The sequence below is a fragment of the Capsicum annuum genome, chromosome 11 (genome assembly GCF_002878395.1).
Source record: "Capsicum annuum cultivar UCD-10X-F1 chromosome 11, UCD10Xv1.1, whole genome shotgun sequence".
NCBI lineage: Eukaryota > Viridiplantae > Streptophyta > Magnoliopsida > Solanales > Solanaceae > Capsicum > Capsicum annuum.
In genome coordinates, this window is record NC_061121.1 from 198,975,976 (window position 1) to 198,982,065 (window position 6,090).

Sequence of the window (6,090 nt, forward strand, 5' to 3'; positions counted from 1 at the left end):
TAATAACTCACACCAAACATGGAATAACATAGTCCTTCATTTTATCTCAAACTATTTATCCCTTATATCTTACACCAAACAATCCCTTAGTTGTAATTAGCTCATGGCATTTACTGTAATAAGCAAAGAAATGATGATCAGCTACAAATTCCATAGAAAAATTCTAATATGGTTAAGATAATAAATATAGATATACACAAAGTATCTACATAAAAGAAGCAAGATTATAACAGAAGAGAGCCTAAATGAGAGAAGTAATAATTACCCCCCTGAACTTGTCGATTTTTATTCATGGTACACCTGAACTTTTAACCGTCTTAAATACCTCCCCCCCTCCCCCCCACCCCCAAACTTGTTTTTTCACAACTTCAATTGACCCTTCTTTGGCCAAAGGCCACAATGTTGAATACACACACTTTCACCATGGCAATTTAATTGCATGTCTTTCCACGTGGATTAATAATGTCCACATGAGACCATCTGTTGAATAAAAAAATAGAGAAAGAGAAATTAAAATGTTTCACATTCCCCCCCCCCCCCTCTATTCTCTCTCTAAACTCCTCCATCTCTCACTAACCAAATCATCCGGTTCTTTTAATCTCCCTTGTAATAGTTAATGAACGATTTCATATTGAGTTATTGTTGAAGATTTCGTTGATGTTGGTGAATCTTTAGTGACTTCTCCCAAAGGTGGTGGTGAAGATTTTGTTGAAGTTGTTGGTGAAGTTATAGCGACTTAGTCTGTGTTCTGCTATTTCGTTGAAGATTTTGAGTTTTTCACTAGTCAAAAGTAGAGTAATATTGATACTTCATTTTGGCAGGTAAGTTTTATCTTAAAAAACTCGATTTTTCATTTGTTTTGATTGTGTTGAAACTGAAGTTGTTTTCTTTCTATTACTATTCCGATTTTGAATAGAAATCATATTATTGATTGTTAGCCGGTGTGTTATTGATTAAATTATCATGAAATTATCAGAAATTTTACATGCATGATATTAGGATTTTTCGTAATTAGTTCAAAAATTAGGGCTTTTTTCTAAAACCAATTTTTTATTATAATTTGTGTGTTTTTTGTTATTGTTGGATTTTATTATTCAATTTTAATTTTATTTTTTTTGTAATTCTACTTGTGTACTTTTTGATGTTTTCTTGAAATTAGACATGTACATTGTCTTATATTATTAAATTGTTGTGAAATTATGAAAAATTTTGCATGCATGATATTAGAATTTTTCATAATTAGTTCAAAAATTAGGGCTTTTTTATAAAATTAATTTTTTATTATAATTTGTGTGTTGTTTTGTTTCTGTTGGATTGTATTGTTCGATTTTGAATTTTTTTTGTAAATTTACTTATTGTAGCTATAGGTTGATATATGGCTACTAAGTTGTTGAACTTAAAATTTAAAATTGATGGTGTTTTGGTGAGTGAGGTAGGACCAATCTATATTGGTGGTAGGACTGAATATGTATATAATATGGATGAAGATCACTTGTCAATTCCTGAAATTGCTGACTATGCAAAGTCATTTGATGTTACAAAGTTGGGGAGGACTTATGTTGGATCATCTTTGGGGGTTGATTTGGTAGAGATGAAAAAAGATGGAGACATTTATGACATTGCATTATTTCTTAAAGGTGGGGACACAATAGGTATATATGTGTGTGAGGACTCAATTGTAGAGTATGTGGGTCAATCTAAAGGATTATTAAGTCAAATTACAAGTACTGGTGAGTCTTTTAATGCACCTCTAGCTGCTAGCAAAGAAGGTGAGGTATGTTTTGTTCCATGTGAAAATATCAATGAAAAAAATCTAGATCTAGGGTTGGCTTCTTCTTCTTCTGCTGCTGCTGTTCAAAATAATTGTAACAGATCTAAAAATGCAGTAGAAGTTGGGGTTGATGTTGATTATAGTCAATAGATTAGACCGACACTAAAGAAGAACTTGAAACATCTGTCCAAGAACTAGTTAAACCTGCTGTTGAAGGAGTAGAGGAACCTCTTAGTCAAGAAGAAAAGGTCAGAGATAGTGATGGTTATGATAATGATTTTGACTAATCGATTGACTATGAAAGTGATGTGCATTATGAGTTGAGGATAGAGAAGGCAAATATGAGAAAGTTTAAGAGAGAAAATAGGAGGAACAAGAAGAAAGAAAAAGAAAAGGGCTTTTTGGGTGAAGTTAGACTGGATGTTTGGTTTCATGATATTGATAAAGGTAAGAAAAATTACAAGGAAAAATTGATAGAAGATGAGCCATATTATGATAGTTTTGATTATGATAGTTTTCAAAGTGATGATGATTTGTTGCCTATTTCTGATGATGAATTTGAGGGAGGAAAGTTAAGTGGAAGAAAAAAAAAAAGCACTTCAATGGTATATGATCCAACTTGTGAAGTGATTGTGTGGCATCTAGGTTTAGTATTTGAGAATACAAATGAGATTAGGGAAGCAGTTACTAAATATGCTATTAAGAAAGGGGTTGAGTTAGACAAATATGTGAATGAGAGTTATAGGATAAGAGTTAGATATAAAGGTGGTTGTCCATGATTGTTGTATGCTAGCAAGGAAGGAAAGAGTGGAAACTTTTCTATCAAGACCTACACTCTAAGGCACAAATGTACTAGGACAACTACTAATTTTCTTTGTAATTTAAAATTTCTGTCGAATTATCTTAAAGATAGAATTATATCCCAGCCAACAATCAAAGGGTGGGAGATTCAAGAATTGATTAGGAAAGAGTTGGGTGTTTATATTGGCAAGACAGTGTGTTTAAAGACAAGAAAGTTGATTTTGAAAAAATTATGGGGGATCATGTGGCTGAATTTAACAGAATTTTAGACTACAAGAATATATTGCTCCAAAAAAAATTCTGGTAGTACTTGTGTTGTGAAGCTGACTAATTTAGATAGTGGGATGAAAAAATTTCACTCTTTCTACATTTGTTTTGATGCTATAAAAAAAAATTTCAGGAGTGATGTAAAAAGTGTATTGGACTAGATGGGTGTTTTTTGAAAAGAGTTTGTAAAGGTCAGCTATTGGTAGCCATTGCTAAGGATGGAAACAATCAAATATTTCCAATAGCATAGGTAGGGATTGGCAAAGAAAGTAAGGCTACATGGAGATAGTTCTTGATGATATTACAAGATGATCATAACTTAGGAGATGGTTCCCAGCTCACTATTATCAGTGATATGCAAAAGGTAACTATATTTATTAGTAAATTATTTTTCATTAAGTTAGGCCAAAATTAACTAACTTCATTTGTTTGTTTTGAAACTGTAGGGACTAGTTGCTGCTGCAGAACAAATAGTTCCTGAATATGAGCATAGAATATGTGCTAGACACATCTTAGCTAATTGGTCAAAGAAATGAAGAGGCATAGAGAGAAGGAAGAAATTTTAGGCTTGTGCTCGATCAACTTTTGAGGCATAATTTAAGTATAACCTTGAAGCTCTTTCTAAATTGGGTAGAGGTATTATTGAAGATCTGATAGATTAAAACAAAGAGAGATGGTGCAAGGCTTACTTCAAAACCTTTTTCAAGTGTGATAGTATGGATAACATAATGTCCGAGAGTTTTAATGCTTGAGTTTTGATTCCTAGGAACAAGACAATTATTTTAATGTTGGAAGAAATCAGGATAAAAGTGATGACAAGGGTAAGTAGAGCAAGAAAATTTGCAGATTCTTGGACAGATGACATATCTCCAATGAAAATGATGGTGTTCAATGCAAATGCAGAAAAATCAGTGCAGTGCAACATTGACTGGAATGGTGATCAAGGATTTAAAATGACTGAAGGGGCATACAAACATACTGTGAATTTGAGGTAAATAAATGTAGTTGCAGATCATGGGAACTAAAAGAAATTTCCTGTGCACATGGTATAACAGGAATGAACTACTTAAATTTGAATGCATCACAGGTAATTTCTAGCTGATATAGAAACGAAGCATATTTGAAGGCCTATTCTTACTTTATTCAGCCAGTTCCAAATATGAAAATGTGGCCAGATTGCAGGAATCCTATGGTTGAGCCACCTGAAGTGACACAAATGCCTAGTAGGCCATCAAAGAAAAGAAAGAAAAAAATTGGTGAAGTGAAAAAAATTGAAAAATTGCCAAAATTTGGGGTAACAATGAGATGTTGAATCTGCAAACAATCAAATCATAACAAGAGGGGATGTCCACATAATCCCAATTGTAAATTCAAATCAGTCACAAAAGAGGTGATAATCTCATTTGCTTGCTTAAAATTTTAACATACATTACTTATTAACTAGTTTCTCTTGTTTTTCTATTATGTTGCTTCCCAACAATCTTCTATTGGAAAGAGGAAAAAAAACAGCGCAATCAACATGGATGAAACTGATGAAAAGTGTGGTAACAAGAGGCCAAGAGTTGTGGGTCAAGCTATCTTTGTTTCTAAATTTAGATACACTTATGTTAATGTAAGTGTCTTATCAGATTGATACTTCTAATTATTTTTGCAAAAGTTCGTCAAAAATATTAACAAGAATTGGCTACATTTTCAGCAAGAATTGGCTAGTAGTAGAAAGGTTAATACAGGCATAATGAGTTCGGCACATGTGACTGATGAGAGTGGTTATCAACCAACAAAAAACTGAAGTGGGAAAATTTACGTGCTATTACTCAAAGGCATCTTCAAGTTCAAACAAGATCAAAAGCTGTTGGAATTAAGACAAGGGCCCAATTATTAGGGAAATCTCCAACAACAACAAAGAGTACCAAGGCAAAGACTTCATCAAAGAAAAATGCAAAGGGCAAGGGAAAAAGTTCTGTTGATGGTGGTTGTTAGTTGTTGACATCTCTTAATTGTTCTACTGTTGGTATCATAACCAAATGATTGAACTAGTCTTTATTTATGTGTTTTGACATTCTCATATTTTGAAGTGCCCGACTTGATTTTGGTTGAAACAATTGCGCACTATGGTGCCGTTAATTTCATGAATTTGAAACAATTAAGCACTAATGAATGCATCTATTATGTACAAAGTAGTATTGTTACATTATGCATCTAATGTGTTGTTGCCAACTTATGATTCGTAATGCACCTATTATGTACAAAGTTATATTGTTACATTATGCATCTATTGTGTCGTTGTCAACTTATCATTTTCATACGGAGAAGCCAACAATAACCAAGAAATGAGAATATATTGCTTTAATCAGCAAACAAATACATCATATCCGTCAAAATACACAATCTTATCAAATTAAAGCACCATTACATACGCTAATCAATCAATGACTCAAAATGTAAATTAGCATCATCACATTACATATCAAACTAATGAACAAAATTAGTTTTAACATCTTTTTGCCTTTCAACTCTTTTTATTGTTTGTTGGTCTTCTTCAACAAACCCAAAATGACAATATTGGCTTGACGTGAAAATTCTGCATCGTACCAATCAAAGAAGTTGCAACTAGTTTGAAATCGGGACTGCGATTCGTAGAATAGAAAAAAAAAAGGTATCAATTTAACTTGTTACAAAATATAAAAAAAAAAAAAAGATAATATAAAAAAAGAATTACATACACCATAATGCATACAACCGAGGAATCTACGTCCAGGATTGTCATCCGATCATGAAATTCTCACAATTGGAGGAGACCCACATGCACACACAAGTCTCCTATTATAATTCATGGAGTTAGAATTTTTTTTAAGTAGAAATAATAAAATGAAATTGAGAGAAGTAGATTGGAACTGATAGAAGAAGATGATAGAGGAGATGGATAGTAAATAGGAGAATAATAATTAAATTTTTATTGAATAAATTAAAGCGAAAATGAATTTTTTTGTTTTGTTACCGTTGGAACTTATGACTTGGACAACAAAAACTCCATCCCGCGCGTGATGGAGTTTGTAGTCAAACAATTATCCATGTCGGACAAGAAAGGTCAGTCGAAGTTGTGAAAAAATAAGTTTGGGGGGGGGGATGGTATTTAAGACGGTTAAACGTTCAGGTGTACCATGAATAAAAGTTGACAAGTTCAGGGGGATAATTATTACTTCTCTCAGCCTAAATTTAAAGAAAAAAATATTGCATTAAGCAAAGGCAAC

At 32.6% G+C, this 6,090-nt stretch overlaps 1 long non-coding RNA gene across 1 annotated transcript; it reads left to right on the forward strand.

Annotated features, from left to right (window-relative positions):
- The first annotated feature begins 1,818 nt into the window (after positions 1 to 1,818).
- On the forward strand, positions 1,819 to 4,940 carry LOC107847236. The gene is made up of 3 exons (XR_001667373.2): positions 1,819 to 4,229; positions 4,335 to 4,451; positions 4,536 to 4,940. It is a non-coding gene; the product is annotated as an uncharacterized LOC107847236 (long non-coding RNA).
- Positions 4,941 to 6,090: the final 1,150 nt, after the last annotated feature.